Below are 16792 nucleotides of genomic sequence, written 5' to 3' on the forward strand. Positions count from 1 at the left end.
AGATATTGCTAATTGTCACGGTATGACAAGCCCCAATCAACAGTATTCTTATAAGCTTTAAAGAACACTCCAGGGCTCTATCTAAGACCCTATAAAAGCTACACTCAGTTTATATTTCAGAAACCTATAACCTCCAGATTGGTCAGATAATCCCTGAAACCCAAAGCTACAAGTCTGTCCAAGAGCATTTATCAGTTGCATCCCCTTACAATATAATGTTGACACTCCTTTTCAACATGAGAAAGCTAGAATGGTCATTGTGCAAGTGCCCTTAATGAATGGAAGAAGGTTCAAGAGAGAGGAAGGAGTTATAATAAAGATGATAGGATTTAACAAATGAATAAGACTACTGAATCATACTGATATTTCTCTTTAGTCTCCAGTGTCTTCGAGCAGCCAGAAGGAGAAACCTGAAATCATGGAAGTATAACCCATACCATACTTTGAAATTTGTTCTCAAACTACTTGTTAAAATGTACTTTGTAATTTATGTCTTTTTGTTATATATGTTATATTTCACAATAAAAAATGTTAAAAAAAAGTCATGGTGTGCATTCTTGAGAATTTATTCTAAGAAAATGATCACAGATGCAGACAAATCTTAACCTCAAAGATGGCCATTGCAACAAAGTTAAAATAGGAAGAAAATTGTGCCTACATATACAGCAACAAGGAAATTATTGAGTAAATATATCTCTTTACTGTTTCAGGAAGGAATGGAAATGTATGTTTATTGTTTCAGTTTCTTGGCTGCTGTGACAAATAACGCAAGGGGTTGACAAAACTGGGAATCTATAGACTCCTGGTTTTGAGATTAGAAGAAGTATAAAATCAAGGCATCAGTAAGGCTATGATACCCAAAGATGGTGGTATTTTAAGGCTGGCTGCTGGCCATCCATGAATCACTTGGCTTTTCCATCACGTGGCAATGTCCTCTCCTTTCTCTTCTGGGTTACAATGAATTCCAGCTTCCTGCTTCTCCATGTGGATTTCTTTTCATAAAGTCTCCAGGAATAGGATCAATCCAAATAAGTCTTGAAACCCAGAGGTACCATTCTCTCCAGGAACAACTAGGCTCATTCGTCTATTCCTAAGGTCAACACCCCTTTCCAGCACACAAAAAAAGTTAGAATATCATTGCCCAGATAGCCCTGCAGGTTGAGAGAAAGATCACACTAGAAGAAGGAGGTGTAACAGAAATTAGGGTTTAACAGATGACTGCGACTACTAACCCATTATATAGATATACTTTTCAGAGTCTAGCATTTTAGAATAGCCAGAAGGAAATACCTGAAGTTGTTGAAATATAATCCAGCATCCCTGATCTTTGATAATGATTGTATAACCATACTGCAAAAAAGACAAAAAATGGTCAGTTACCTGTGTTTGTATGGATCTACTTCAGGATATTTTGTTTTGTTCCACATGGGGGAAGAAGGGATATATATGTATATGTTAATACTACACTGTCTCAGCTAACGTGCCTCTACTGTAAGTCTTAAAATTGGGTAGCTTGGAATACTAGTGGTCAGTGAGAGGGAAGGGTAAATAAGATGGATGTTTGGGGTATTCTTTTTTCTCTTAATTTCATTTTCTGGAGTGATGGCAAATGTTCTAAAAAATGATCATGGTGATGAATACATGACTATGTGATGATATTGTGAACCACTGATTTTATATTTCAGAAGGATTGTATGGTATGTGAAAATATTTCAATAAAAATACACAAGAAAGAAAAAAATATACCCAATGTCATTCAGTTTGACCAAACCTTAACTAAAAATAACATCTTCAAAATGTCCTATTTACAATGGACCCATATCTACAGGAATGGGTTAATAAGAACATGTTTTTTTTCCTGGGGCACATAATTCAACCTACTACTGTTACACCGAAATATTCATAACATGGAAAAATAATTTAAATGAAAAAGTAGGCATAAAATTTATAGGCATAATGATCTCAAATATGTGACTAAGACAAAAAACCTTCATAGGAAGGACACTGGGGAAACCATTCAATTGCGCTAGCAGTCAAAGACTGCTGATTTAAATAACAAGGAAATGCATCTTTTTTTCCCAACCAAATTAGTTTTTAAAAATCAAACTGCTTAATTCTGTGGAAGCCCAGGGAGATGGTTTTTTAACACGCTGCCAGTGGGAAGTGTAATTAATAGAACTTTTCTGGAAAGGTACTTGAATAGAAATATCTGGCACTTTAGCATTTTTTGTACTTTTCAATCATGTATTTCAGTTTCTACTAATAGATATACTAATAATATACTACTACTAATAATATTTATGAAGGAAATAATCACAGTTTTGAGGAAAGGTTAAGATAGGTAGCAAGATGTTAGAATAGCATGATTAATAACAGAAAAAACACATAGAAGCAATAAAAATGTCAATAAAAAGTAAACAGTTACATAACTGTAGTACTCTCAATGCAGCAATTAATATGTTTTTATTTATTTATTTTTGCATAGGCAGGCTTCTATGCAGCAATTAATATGTTTTTAATAATATATTTTCCTTTGTGAGAGGACACTGGCTATTTAAACAGATGAAACCAATAAACGGATTCTTTAAAGAAATATACAAAGAGTTCACACTAATTATCTTTGGTTATAAGAATGCATATTTTTTTAAAAAATAATAAAACAGAAGATAAATGAAAAAAGGAAAAAACAAATGAACAAACAAAAGGAATGTATACAGTTTTCAATACTTATTTTCTTAATCTGCACATAATCTTAAATTACAATATACATTTCTTATATATAACATGAATGATTTAATAGTTGTTTTAAACAGAAGAATGAAAAGCATCAACAAAAAGGTATACCTGTCTGTGTGTGTTTGTGCACGTAGTAAGAAAGTTTCCAGCAATCCTGAAATCAATCGTGTAGTTGACTGCAATTTCCTGAACTTAATGGATATACTACTGTAGTCACCTCACCCCATCCTAAGTAGAGATGAATATTTAAGCAGTTAAACCACAGACGCTTCACTGGGGGAAAAGATTTTCAGGTAGGAGTAGTAGAAACAGTTGATGGTGTGTAAACCAGAGAAGACTAGTGAGGCGGGGGAAGGCTCCTGTAAGTCCAGGTGGGACAAGCCTGCAGATGATGGAGAGACATGGCAGTCACAACAAGGTGGAGGGAGTGGACACGGGCCAGGACAGATGCACCCTCCTCCACTTCCACCAACTCAATGCTCTGCCAGCTCACTTTTAGGAAGAATAAAAGCATTATTCTACAAAACAGTCGTTCTCATTTTGCTCTCAGGTTCTCTTTCAGGTCCTTAAATTACTGAGCATGCCTAACCGAGCTTTTGTCCATGAGGGTTATATCTATTGAAATTTCCTCTTTTATGAATTAAAACAGATATAATAAATTATTCCTTCATTATAATTAAAAAATATTTGATAATATAAATTGCAAGTTTCATAAAAATAAACGATATCTTCTCAAGAAAATAAAATAATCAGGAAATGGGCATTGATTCACATTTTTCCAATCTACTTATTTTTATACAACCAGTGACAATGTCACATGCCACATAGCCTTTGAAAAACTATTGCACAGTCATGAAAGATGCTAGTGGGGAAGGTAAAAAAAATACTCTGGTATTATCATGAAAATAATTTCGAACTCACAGATTCATTGAAATAGTTTGGGGCACTGCTCAGGATTCCTAGAACATTTTGATCACCATTTCTAAGGAGATGCCAGAGACAGAAAAATAGATGTGAAACCACCCAGGAAGGGCCATGTTCCCTCCTTTGAGTGTGTTTTGCCTTGCTTAATGAATTCTGCCTTCCCTCTCCCAGGCACTTGGAATCAGTGAATTGGCAATAGCTCTGGGAAACAAACAGCATGCTCCAGGTGGGCAAGCAATACTAAAAATAGAATTAAATCGGATCCTATATAGAGAAAACTTGCATAGGATTCTACTTTCAAAATAAGAACACAGCAATTGCTGCAGAAGTGGTAGAGATTTCAGTTCAAAGTCAATGGAAACCATAAATAGTGGAACTAAGACAATGCTAAACTTTAACTGTGATGCCCTGTAAGATGCTCTGTGATAGTGGCAGCTGCTCCATGGGATACTGAAATTTTGAGGGGGGCTTGGAGGGTCAGGATTGCCCCTCAGGTAGTTGGTGTCACCACAGAAGTCTGGGGAGTCCCTCTTTCTGGGAGATCCCTCTGGTGGGGACTGCCTTGTGTCTTCCAGCAATCAGGAAGGCAGAGGCAGCTGGCTTAGAAATATGTGTTCCCTGATAAGAACAGGAGCCAACAGCATTTGTGGAAAATCACTCTATGAATCAGCATCAGCAAAATCAACCAGAATTTAAGCATTCATTTCTTTTTCATTCATTCATCCACTCAACAAATACCTATTGTTCAATTTTCATGTGCCAATATAGATATACTATAATTTATTTGACCATGATGAACAGTTACGGAGTTTTTAATTTTATTGGTTATTATAATCCTTGCTGTGCTTAACGTCTTTTTAAAAGTAAGAATAAGATGGGTGGACCACGGTGGCTCAGTGGCAGAGTTCTCACCTGCCATACAGAGATGCAGTTTTGATTCCTGGTGCCTGCCCATGCAAAAAAAAAACACAAAAAAGGAAGAATAAGAATAGTTAGCATTTTGAATCTATCAGTCGTTGTTTCAAATAATTAATTGACATTTTCTTGTTTTCATCTGATAGCATTCTTTTGGGTTGGTAGTCTTACCAACTGTGCATATTTGTGTAAACATATTTGCAAGGATCATTCCTAGAAGTGTAACTTCCAGGTGAAAAGGCATGAAGATTTTTAATTTGGAAATCTTGGACAAAATATCAAGATATTTGTTTAAAGTTACACTTTTAATTTATACAAATTTACATTTCTGCCAATCATAGGTGAGAGCTCCAATTTTTATATTACCTGCCAATACTGAAGCATATATCAACACTCTTTTTATTTTTGTCTGTTTAGTAAGAAAAAATTAATATCTCACTCTGGTCTAAATTTGTATTCCTCTGGTTATTGGTAAAGTTGCATATATTTCCTAATGTTTATTAGCCATTTTTGTTTTTTATATGAACAAGCACAAGAAATTGCTTGTTCATAGCCACTACCAATAATTCAATTGGCTTGTTTTCCTTTTTCATTGATATATAGGCAGACTGTACACACTATGAATATTAATTTTTTGTTTGTCACATGTGTTGCCAATACTTTCTCCCAGGGTGTCACTAAACCATTTATATGATACCTTTCATAGTACAAAGAATTTAAATATTTATGAAATCAAATCTTGCAATTTTTTCCTTAAAGCATTCGGTCTGGAATCTGTTTCATGCTTAAGAGTTTTGAGTTTGTAGTGAATTTTCATTTTATCTTTAAAACTGCATTTTCCTTTATTTGAAATGTCAATATTATTTTATAGCTGTGAAAATACATATTTAAAATATCTTCCTGCCCGCTTTACAGAGATTAAAATGTCAGCCCTCCTTATGGAATGAGGCCTCATCTTGCTCAGAGCTGACGTGTCAGGCAGCCACTGGATTTGTTTTCATGAATTCTTGCACAGCTCTGGATAACCCTTTCTGTTGAACACTGCCAGACAGAGTGATTGATGCCTCGATCACAGTGTCATAAATTAGAGAAGGTTCTCCCTAGTGTGCTTCTGGTCGTATGCCTATCCTTTATCCTTGTGATTTCTAGCAGGGAAGTTAGGGCCTATCTCACCTCTGGGAGACCTCAACTCTTGTCTTCAAGGAAGCATAGTGGGTATGGAGCAGAAATGCATACGCCCTTCTTCCTGTCATAAGCGACTGTGTGGAGGGTTCTGAGCACAGGGAAAGAAAAGGAGGAACAAAACTATAAACAAATTATTCAAACCTTCCTCTAGTCTAGTTCTAAACCATATATATAGATATACATATATATGTATATCACAATATATGAAACCTTATATATATATATCAATGCACTGACTTCAACAATAAGAATTTATTGGCGCCTGGTTTTAGAAGTCTAAAATCGAGGCATCTGCAAGACCATACTTTCTCTCCAAATTCTACAGCTTTCTGGTGCTGACTTGAGACAATCCTTGGGGTTTCTTGGCCTGCATCTTTGTCTCCTCTCGTGTGGTGAGCTCTTGCTCTAATGATTTCCACTGACATCTGACCTCTGGCTCTTCTGGCTCCTCTGAATTTTCTTTCTTAATACGGCCTTGTTCAGTCTGGCCACACCTAAACAGGAACTTAGAAGCTCTTGTTCACAAGTGAGTCCACACCTCAAATGACAGTAAATCTTCTAAGGGTCCTGTTTGCAAATGGGTTCACACCTGCAGGTACACTAAGATTGAGATTGTTGTAGCACATAATTCAATCTACCTCAGAAATACTCTGTAGTCCAGAGCACTGGAGGAGATAATCACCCCATGAGTCTGCTTGGACATATGTTATTTGGGAACAAAGCAGCCTGTGGAGTCTTTGGAATCATGACCAGTATTTTTATATCAAAACAAACACATTTTTATTACACTTACCCTTACTTTCACTGAAGGTATGCTGTGTGTCTCTATCCATTGCCTGGCCTTTGTGAGACACTTCTGCACTCTTTCCCACTTTGGCCCAGGTCCCTCACGGGTTAGAAGAACTCAGTGCCCTTCATAATTTAGAAGATTGCATTGTGCAGCCTGTCAATACAGGTATCACTATAGAGAAAATTTAAAGCAACATAAGCCATTCCCCTAAATGAGGCTCTATTCTCAGAGGGCCTGCAGCATGAGTGAGGCATTCAGAAAGACAATGAGATTTGGGATAAATGGAAGTAATTTACTTCCGAGAGATTTCCATCAGCTGTGGTTGGGTTAGAGGAAACTTTGCCCAAGCTATTTCTTTCAGCCTGAGGCCTGGAATTTTTATCATCTTGTTTACCTAGTGAGTGAGGCTGTCATGAAACTAGAATAAAATATCTAACAAAGAAGTCACCCGAATTATAACTGAACTGTGCATTTAAACTGAGAAAGGACATTGGAAACATAGGGTCGGAAAACATATAAAGGGGAAAGGGATATATTTGTAGAGAGAAAGATTGAATACCATTCTCCGCTGCTCATTAGCATTCATACTTACTATCTCACTTTTTTAAACTTTATTTTGAAATTATTTTAGATTTACACAATAGTTGTGGAAATAATACCGAGCTGCTGCATACTCTTCATTCACCTTCCTTTATGCTAATGTCTCATGTAGCCAAGGTACAATGATCAAAACTAATAAACTAATGTCACTATAACTAAATCCAGATTTTACTCAAATTTCACCAGTTTTCACACTAATGTATTTTTTATGTCCCAAGAGCCAATCCAGGAGAATATGCTGCATTTAGCGATTGTATCTCCTTAGTCCCCTACAATCTGTGACCATTTCTGTTTCCCTTGTTTGATTGTGTGTGTGTGTAAGAGTCCTAGTGAGATGTATTTGCAGAATGTCCCTTAATTTGAATTTGTCTCAAATTTTCTCGAGTTAAGACTGTGTGCATTTCTTATTTCTTTATATCAAGGGGTGAATTTTATGCGATGTTGTAAGGTGCTGTTTTCCAGATTTCTCAACTATGAAGTTATTACATTTCTTTTTCTCTGTTCTAGTTCAGTGATTCTCCTCCAGGAGTGCTTTTGCTCCCCAGGGGATGTTTGGTAATTTCTGGAGACATTTTTACTGTCGTAGATGAGGATGTGATTTTGACATCCGGTGGGTAGAGGGGAAGAATGCTGCTAAACATCCCCCATTGCGCAGGCCCCCAAACCAAGAATTATTCAGCCTAAAATATCAACACTATTGAGGCTGGGAAACCCTATTCTATTCATTAGAAGTAATTTTCTAACTTCTGCCTTCACTCTAGGGAAAGGGAATTAAGCTCCATCCTCAAGAAGGAGTAATATCAAAGAATTATGGACATATGTCAAAACCAGCATGTAATTACATGTTTTGAATGAGGTGCTTTGAGGTTATGCAAATTTCCTGTTTCTCCTTAAAATTCCACCCACTGATTTTAACATTCATCAGTGCATGTGCCTGGAGCAATTATTTTGTGGTGTTCTAATGGCAATTTTCTATTTCCCTCATTGCTTCTGCATTTATTATTTCTGTCTTTCATTTTTAATTAGCATCTCATGTAGCCATAATTTTTGAAAAGGAATTGGATTTATTCCTTCTGTCACTAGTGGAATTGTTCTAACAAATACATGTTCCCACTTTACTCATTTAGACCCCCATTTACTTATTCAAACATCAATTTATTCAACAAATATTTATTGAATGCTTACCATGATGTATGCATTTTATCCTAGGCCCTGGAGGTATGACAGAGAATGAGATAAACATAATACTCTCCCATGTGGCAACAACACACTTAAATGAAGGAAGACAGCCAGTGAAGACGTGAAAAGGCCAGAAAGTGATTTATATGGGGGTTGATAGTATATTAATTGAAGAAAAAGTGAAAGCAAAACAATTTGTCTCCCATTTTATTTCTGCTTTCAGCTGCAGATAACTAACTTGTATACAGGCTGAAAGAGGAAAAATATTCTTGAGAACTGAAGCACCAGAGAGCTAGAGAAGTAAGAGAGAATCAGGCTGCTGAATGAGTTCACCAAGGCATGGGAGGGAAGGAATGGGATGTCTGTGGGTCCAGTACCATCAAGAAGTCTTACAAAGTCTCAGCTCTACCACGATGGCACCACCTTCTGTAGTCTGTCTGCTCCAGGCTGTCCGATATCTGTTCATTTAAACACAACTGGAAGAATATAGGGGCTATATTCATATACAGTATGAAGGAAGTACATTGCATAGTTTTTTAGGGGGAAAATAAGAGAGGATATGAGAGAAAGATTAAACTATTTGAAGGTAAGTATTACATCAGTCAAAATTCTACAGGGAACCTAATTCAACCCAGATGGTCTAAATAAAAAGGCTTTAATGAAAGGACACTATATAGGGGTGTGAGCAAGGTTAACGGAAAAAACGAGGGGTATGGGCCCACAGAACAATGCAAAAGAGAGAAACTATTACCATCTAGAGCAAAGGGTATACAAGAAAGAAAAGTGCATGCTGGTTCGAATGGATTATGTACCCCAGAAAAGTCACTCCTTAATTCTAATCCAATCTTGTGGAGTAACATTTCCTTTAATCCCTATTCAGCACTACGCTGGGGGACTTGATTAAGTTATCTCCATGGAGATGTGATGCGCACAGTTGTAGGCATTTACCTTTGATTGGAGGGAGATGTGACTCCACCTATTCCAGGTGGGTCTTGATTAGTTTACTAGAATCCTAAAAAGAGGAAGCATTTTGGAAAAAAGGACAGAATGAGCAAGAGCCACGAGAATTGTGAGAGCCCACGCAGCCAGAGACCTTTGGAGGTGAAGAAGGAAAACGACCTCAGGGAAGCTTCATGAAACAAGAAGCTTGGAGAGAAAACTAGCAGACATCACCATGTTTTCCACGTGCCTTTCCAGTTGAGAGAGGAATGCTGAACTTCACTGGCCTTTCTTGAGTGAAGGTAACCTCTTGTTGGTGCCTTAATTTGGACATTTTTATAGACTTGTAATAATTGGGACATTTTCACAGCAATAGAACTGTAAATTTGCAACTTATTAAATTCCCCTTTTTAAAAGCTGTTCTGGTTCTGGTATATTGAATTCTGGCAGCTTTCAAACTAGAACGAGGTGGTATCAGATGCCAGTGAGGGTGTGTGCATGGTGGATAGGCCATCATCAGGAGTAGTAGTCTAGAATCACAGGGTTCCTGCCTGAGATTTAGCACACATACTGAGGGCAGCTGCTGGTGTTGCTGTTGCCTGAATCCATTTGGAAGCCAGCAGCCCGGAGCTCATAGGATGCAGCCTTTGGGTATCAAACTCCAGAGATATAAAGCAGACAGAGAAGAACTAACTAGCACAGATATCATGAAGGGAATTAGCTCTGAGGGAGAAAGAATATCCAACAATGAGCCTACTCAACACTGTAGTAGCTGGTTAGAGAGGTCACAGGCTCCTTCTCAGTCACAGCCACCTGGGGTGTATAGCATCTCTTCAGGTATTTGCTAATTTTTAAATTGAGCTGTCTTTTCATAGGTTGCTTCAGACATTTTTATATATTCTGGGGATTAAAGTTTTATTAGATATATTTGTTGCAAATATTTTCCTTCTTGTCTTTTCACTATCTCATCATTGACTTTAATAAGCAAAACTTGTACATTTGGGTGAAGTCAATTTTATCTTTTCTTCTCTTTTGGCAAGTGTTTTCTGCACCTTTTATAAGAAATCTTCACCTAGCCCAAGATCATAAAAATATTCTCCTATGTTTTCCTCCAAAGCTTATAGCTTTAACTCTCACATATAGATTTATGATTCTGGATTTGGATTTGGACTTTATAAATGAAGAACTGATATATTGGCGATATAAAAACTTCCCAATCAGGAGCACAGCATGTCTTTCTATTTGTTCAGATCTCTTACCCTGTGACCTTGCTGAACTCATCTGTTAGTTCTAGGAGTTTTTTTTTAAAAAATAGAATCCTTGGGATTTTTATGTAGATCATCATGTCATCAGAAAATGTTATATTTTTCCTTCCAACTATATACCTTTTACTTTATTTTCTTGCATTATTGGGGTGTTTTGGAAAGTTCCAATACTAAGATAAGTAGCAGCAGTGAGAGTAGAGCTTTTTGTCTTGTTGCCATCCTAAAGGAGAAAGTATTCAGGTCTTCACAACCAAGTTTGATGATAGCAGCCGTCCTTATTTGTAGATTCTCTTTATGAAATTGTGGCTATTGCTCTCTATATCTAGTTTTCTAAGAATTTTCATCCTGATTGGATGTTGAGGTTTGTCAAATGCTTTTTCCACATCAATTGATATGATCATGTGATTTTTCTACTTTAGTCTGTTAATATGGTGGCTTACACTGACTGATATTCAAATATCAGGTAGCTTTGCATCCTTGTACTAAATCTTACTTTGTCATGTTGTATTATTATTTTTATATGTTGTTAAGATGCAGTTTTCTAACATTTTGAAAGTCTTTGCATTTAAAGGTGTGAAAGATATTGGTGCGTAGTTTCCCTTTTTGTTCTGCTTGGTATTGACATACTTCTGGCTTCATAGCACAGATTAGGAAGTAATCCTTCCTAATCTATTTGCTGGAAGATATTATGCAGACTTGTTAATTTTTTAAATGCTTAGTGTAAGTTTCCTTTTGAAACCATCTGGGACCAGAGATTTCGTTTTTCAGAACTATTGCAATTATGAATTGATTTGCTTTAATAGTTATAGGAGTCTTCTATCTCACACTGCACGAATTGTGGTAGGATGTAGTAGTTTTTGAGGAATAGTTCGATTCCATCTAAATTGAAAATATTATGAGTGTAGAGTTGCTCATAGTTTTCTTTTATTATTATTTTTCTGTCACACATAATTTTTCCCTTAAGGTCTTTTTCCTTCCTTCATGATATTCTCAGATCTCTTTTATCATTTCCTTTCTGTATAGAGATCTTTCTTTGTCTTTCCTTTATTGTAGGTATTCTGATGATGAGTTCTCTCAGTTTTCCTCCAACTGAGAATATCGCAATTTCTCCTTCATCTTGGAAGGATATATTCATGTGTCATAGTATACTGTGTTGACAGTACTTTTCTTTTTGTATGTAAAAAAATTTGTACCACTTTTTTCTGGCATCCATGATTTTTAAGTGAGAAATCCACTGCCATTTGAATTATTTATTCCTATAGATTTTGTGTCATTTTTCTCTAGCTGCTCTCAGGAATTTTTTCCTTGTCTTAGTTCACAAAAGTTTACTATGCTGTGCCTTGGTAGGATTTCCTTGAGATATTACTGTTTGAGGTATACTCAGCTTCTTGAATGTGTATGTTTATAATGTTTTAAATTTTAGGAACTTTTCAGCCATTATTTCTTCAAATACTGTATCAGTTCCACTTTCTTTCTCTGAGGCTGTAATTATACAAATAGTCAATCTTTTTTTTTTTATATATATAGTTCCATAGGTTCCTGGGGCTCTGTTAATTTTTCAAGGATATATCTAACCTGTTGTTCTGATTGGGTAATTTCGATTGTTTATCTCCAAGTTTCCCAAGTCATCGTCCTTCTTCTGCCACATGCCCTTACAACTGAGGATGTCATAATTTTCAGTTCTAAAATTTTTACGTTGTTCTTCTTTACATCTTCTATGTATTTGCTGAGATTTTCTATAAATTTTCTGAGACTTCCCATTGTTTCATTTGTTTCAAGTATGTTATTTATAGCTTGTTGTGGCATTTTAAAAGAAAGCTGCTTTAAAAATCCCTGTCAGATAATTTTACCATTTATATCCTCTAAGTTTCTGCATTGTCTTTTTTCTCTGTTTGAGATCTTCATGTTTCTTGGTATGATAAGGGATTTTGTTATTATATCCTGGACATTTCGGTATTCATGTTATACAACTCAATCTTATTTGAATCTTACATTTTATCAGTCTTCATATGACAGCATTCCTTCAGGTACAGAGGGGCACTGCCTTCCTACTGCCACTTGGAGAAGGGAATCCAGACTTGCCACCTGACTTCTGTTAACAACACCCTGTTTTTCCTTGGTGTCATGGTTAGGTTCACGTGTCAATTTGGCCAAGTAGTGGTACCTGTTTGTCTGGTTGGGCAAGTGCTGGCTTGTCTGCTACAATGAGGACATTTCATAGAATTAGATCATGGTCACGTTAGCTGCATTCACAGCTGATTCCATTTGTAATCAGCCAAGGGGAGTGTCTTCTGCAAAGACTGATGCTCAATCTAATCACTGGAAGCCTTTTAAGGAGGATTCAGAAGAGACAGGCTCTCTTCCTGCTTTGGCTGACGAGCCTCTCCTGTGGAGTTCATCCAGACCCTCCATCAGAATCATTGGTTTCCCAGCCTGCCCTGTGGATTTTGGACTCTGTGTTCCTGTGGTCACATGAGACACTTTTATAAATTTTGTATTTGGAAGTGTTCCCTGTAGATTCTGTTTCTCTAGAGAACCCTAACTAATACATCTTGGTACCAGGAGTCATTCTTAAGAAACAGAATATCAAAAATGGGTTTTTATGAATGGTTTTCTATTCTGAATGGACTCAAAGACACTAATTCCCATAATCAGAATGAAACTTCCAATCCATGGAGTGAGTTGGCAAAAGAGATAGTCAAGATATCACCATTTGATTCTCCTAATGCTTCACTTGTAAGAAGCCAGGCTCTGGGGGATAATGTTTTTGACATCTTTGCAGAGTTTTGTGGAAATAAGTGGTATAGAGATGTTGGCTGGTTGTTGTTAGATACACTGGCTACATTAAGGAGTGAAAGAAATGGGCTCAAGTCTTCAAATAAGAAGCTTAAGTGCCGTCTGACAGAAGTAGAAGTTTCTATGAGTATCCGGAAGGAAAATTTTATTTCCTGCAGCTGTAGACTTGAGATCTTTGAAATTCAAACTCAGAATCTTATTGTTAGAGTAGCAACTTCACAACGCAAACTGAATTCTCAATGTTGCATGGTGTCTGCCGTTAAAATGAGGGCACTGATTGGAAAGGAGTGGGACCCTGAAAAATGGGATGGTGATATATGGATTGATAATGATGTCGGGGGTGAGGTTGAAAGCCTAGGTCATGTTGTGTCTTCTCTAGAAAACTCTGTAATAGCCTGCACTGAGGACATAGCCACCCCACCTCCAGCCTGCCTTGAGGAGTTGGCTACCCTACCTCCACCTGAAGGGATTAGCCTAGGGTTATTAATCTTGCTTCACTAGATGAAACTGCAAATGAATACCCTGAAGCAATTGGCTTAGAAGATATTTCTAATTCTTTTCATGACTCACCCCCATGACCTCTCATTTCTTCCAGACCTATAAATATACTAAAGTCCCAACACACCCCTAAAAGTGACATGCAAAGTATCACACATGAAGAGGTACATTATACTCCAAAAGAACTGTGTGAGTTTTCCAATTTATATAGACAGAAATCAGGGGAATATGTGTGTCAATGGATTTTAAGGGTGTGGGATAATGGTGGGAGGAATATAAGGCTGGATCAGGCTGAATTTATTGATGTGGGCCCACTAAGCAGAGATTCTGCATTCAATGTTATAGCTTGAGGGGTTAGAAAAGGTATTAACAGTTTGTTTGGATGTTGGTTGAAACATTACCTGGCCAACATTACCTGAGGTTGAAATGCCAAAACTGCCCTGGTATAATGTAGATGAGGGGATCCAGAGGCTTAGAGAGACTGGAATGTTAGAGTGGATTTATCATGAAAAGCCTGCTCTTACACCCCAGGAATGTCCAGAGAATGCACTTTCTACCAGAACAGTGAGAAATAAATTTGTGAGACTAGCACCATCACCCCTGAAGAGCTCTGTGGTTGCACTTCTCTATAGGTCAGATATTACTGTAGGAACTGCTGACCCTGAGCTGGAATCCTTAAACACAGTGAGGATGATGGGATCCCGAGTTGGCAGAAGGCACGTGGCAACATTTAATCGCCAAAGACAGGGTAGACATGGCTATTATAATAGACAACAAACTCAAAGGAGGCATCAAAATTATATGACACGCATTAGATTTGTGGCATTGGCTAGTAAATCATGGGGTACCTAGAAATACAATAGAAAGGCAGTCTACTAAATTCTTGTTCAAGCTGTATAAACAAAAGAGTTCTAGGTCAAGTGAACAGAAGTCTAACCTGAATTACAAAAACACAGAGTCACAGCCCCTTAACCAATTTCCAGACTTGATACAGTTTACAGACCCAGAGCGCCTTGAATGAAGGGGAGGCCAGGTCCCTTTGGGGGAGAACCCTGTTACATTACCACAAATTTATACTGTTAATCTTCCTCCAAGCCTTTCCCAAGGAGACCAACAGCATTTTACCAGGGTAACTGTGCATTGGGGAAAAGGAAATGATTAGATATTTGGGGTATTATTAGACACTGGTTCAGAAGTGACATTAATTCCAAGGGACCCAAAACGTCACTCTGGTCCACCTTATGGAGGCCAGATGATAAATTGAATTTTAGCTAGGTCCGTCTCACAGTGGGTCCAGTGGGACCCCGGACCCATCCTGTAGTTATTTCCCCAGTTCCAGAGTGTATAATTGGTATAGACGTACTGAGTAACTGGCAGAATCCCCACATTGGCTCTCTAACTCATTCAGTTAGGGCTATTATGGTGGGAAAGGCCAAGTGGAAGCCACTAGAACTGCCCCTACTGAGCAAAACAGCAAATCAGAAGCAATTCCAGATTCCTGGAGGGATTGCAGAGATTACTGTCACTCTTAAGGACTTGAAAGATTCAAGGGTGGTGATTCCCACCACATCCCCATTCAACTGTCCTATTTGGCCTGTGCAGAAAATAGATGGGTCTTGGAGGATGACAGTGGATTATCATAAGCTCAACCAGGTGGTAAGTCCAATTGCAGCTTCTGTTCCAGATGTGGTATCATTGCTTGAGCAAATCAATATATCCTTTGGTACCTGGTATGCAGCTATTGATCTGGCAAATGCTTTTTTCTCAATAGCTATTAGTAAGGACCACCAAAAACAGTTTCCTTTCAGCTGGCAAGGTCAGCAATATACTTTCACTGTCCTACCTCAGGGGTATATCAACTCTCCAGCCTTATGTCAAAGTCTTGTTTGCAGAGACCTTGATCATTTCTGCCTCCCACAAGACATCACACTGGTCCCTTATATTGATGATATCATGTTGATTGGACATAGTGAGCAAGCAGTAGCAGCTACTTTAGACTTGCTGGTAAGGCATTTGCATGCCAGAGGTCTGGGGAAGAACTATCTGAATAGACCTTTCTGAATGGACTAAAAATATGAACATATTTGTGTCCCATGTGAATGCGCACCAGAGGATGAGTTCAGCAGAGGAAGGTATTAATAATCAAGTGGATAAGATGACCCATTCTGGGATACCAGTCAGCCTCTTTCCCCAGCAACTCCTGTCATTGCCCAATGGGTTCATGAACAAAGTAGTCATGGTGGTAGGAATGCAGGCTATGTATAGGCTCAACAACATGGACTTCTACTCACCAAGGCTGACTTGGCTACAGCCACTGCTGAGTGCCCAATAAGCCAGCAGCAGAGACCCACACTCAGCCCCCGATATGGCACCATTCCCTGAGGTGACCAGCCAGCTACATGGTGGCAGGTTGATCACTTTGGACCACTCCCTTCATAGAAGGGACAGCGATTTGTTCTAACCGGAATAGACACATACTCTGGATATGAGTTTGCTTTCCCTGCATGCAATGCTTCTACCAAAACTGCCATCCGTGAGCTTACAGAATGCCTTATCCACCATCATGGTATTCTACATAGCATCGCGTCTGATCAAGGAACATACTTCACAGCAAATGAAGTACAGGTATGGGCACATGCTCATGGAATTCTCTGGTTTTACCATATTCCCCATCATCTAGAATCAGCTGGATTGATAGAATGGTGGAATGGCTTTTTGAAAACTCAATTATGGTGCCAACCAGGTGGCAATACCTTGAAAGGCTGGGGTAATGTTCTCCAGGAAGCTGTATATGCTCTGAATCAGCATCCGCTGTATGGTGCTGTTTCTCCCATAGCCAGGATCCATGGGTCCAGAAACCAAGGGGTGGAAATGGGAGTGGCACCACTCACTATTACCTCTAGTGATCCACTAGGAAAATTTTTGCTTCCTGTCCCTGTGACCCTGAGCTCTGCTGGTCTACAGG

The 16792-nt window shown here is 38.1% G+C and overlaps 1 long non-coding RNA gene across 4 annotated transcripts in view; it reads left to right on the forward strand.

Moving 5' to 3' along the window:
* The window catches only part of LOC143676197 (uncharacterized), a 121437-nt gene that overhangs the window by 16884 nt on the left and 87761 nt on the right, over positions 1-16792 (forward strand). The window contains exon 3 of one of the 4 annotated variants that reach the window (XR_013171903.1): positions 8360-8495. The exons of 2 other annotated variants lie outside the window; for them this stretch is intronic. This is a non-coding gene — a long non-coding RNA (uncharacterized LOC143676197). Of the gene's footprint in view, positions 1-376; positions 469-8359; positions 8496-16792 lie in introns of those variants that run through there. One more of the 4 variants, XR_013171901.1, reaches the window with a different exon arrangement.

The sequence above is a fragment of the Tamandua tetradactyla genome, chromosome 3 (assembly GCF_023851605.1).
Source record: "Tamandua tetradactyla isolate mTamTet1 chromosome 3, mTamTet1.pri, whole genome shotgun sequence".
Taxonomy (NCBI): domain Eukaryota; kingdom Metazoa; phylum Chordata; class Mammalia; order Pilosa; family Myrmecophagidae; genus Tamandua; species Tamandua tetradactyla.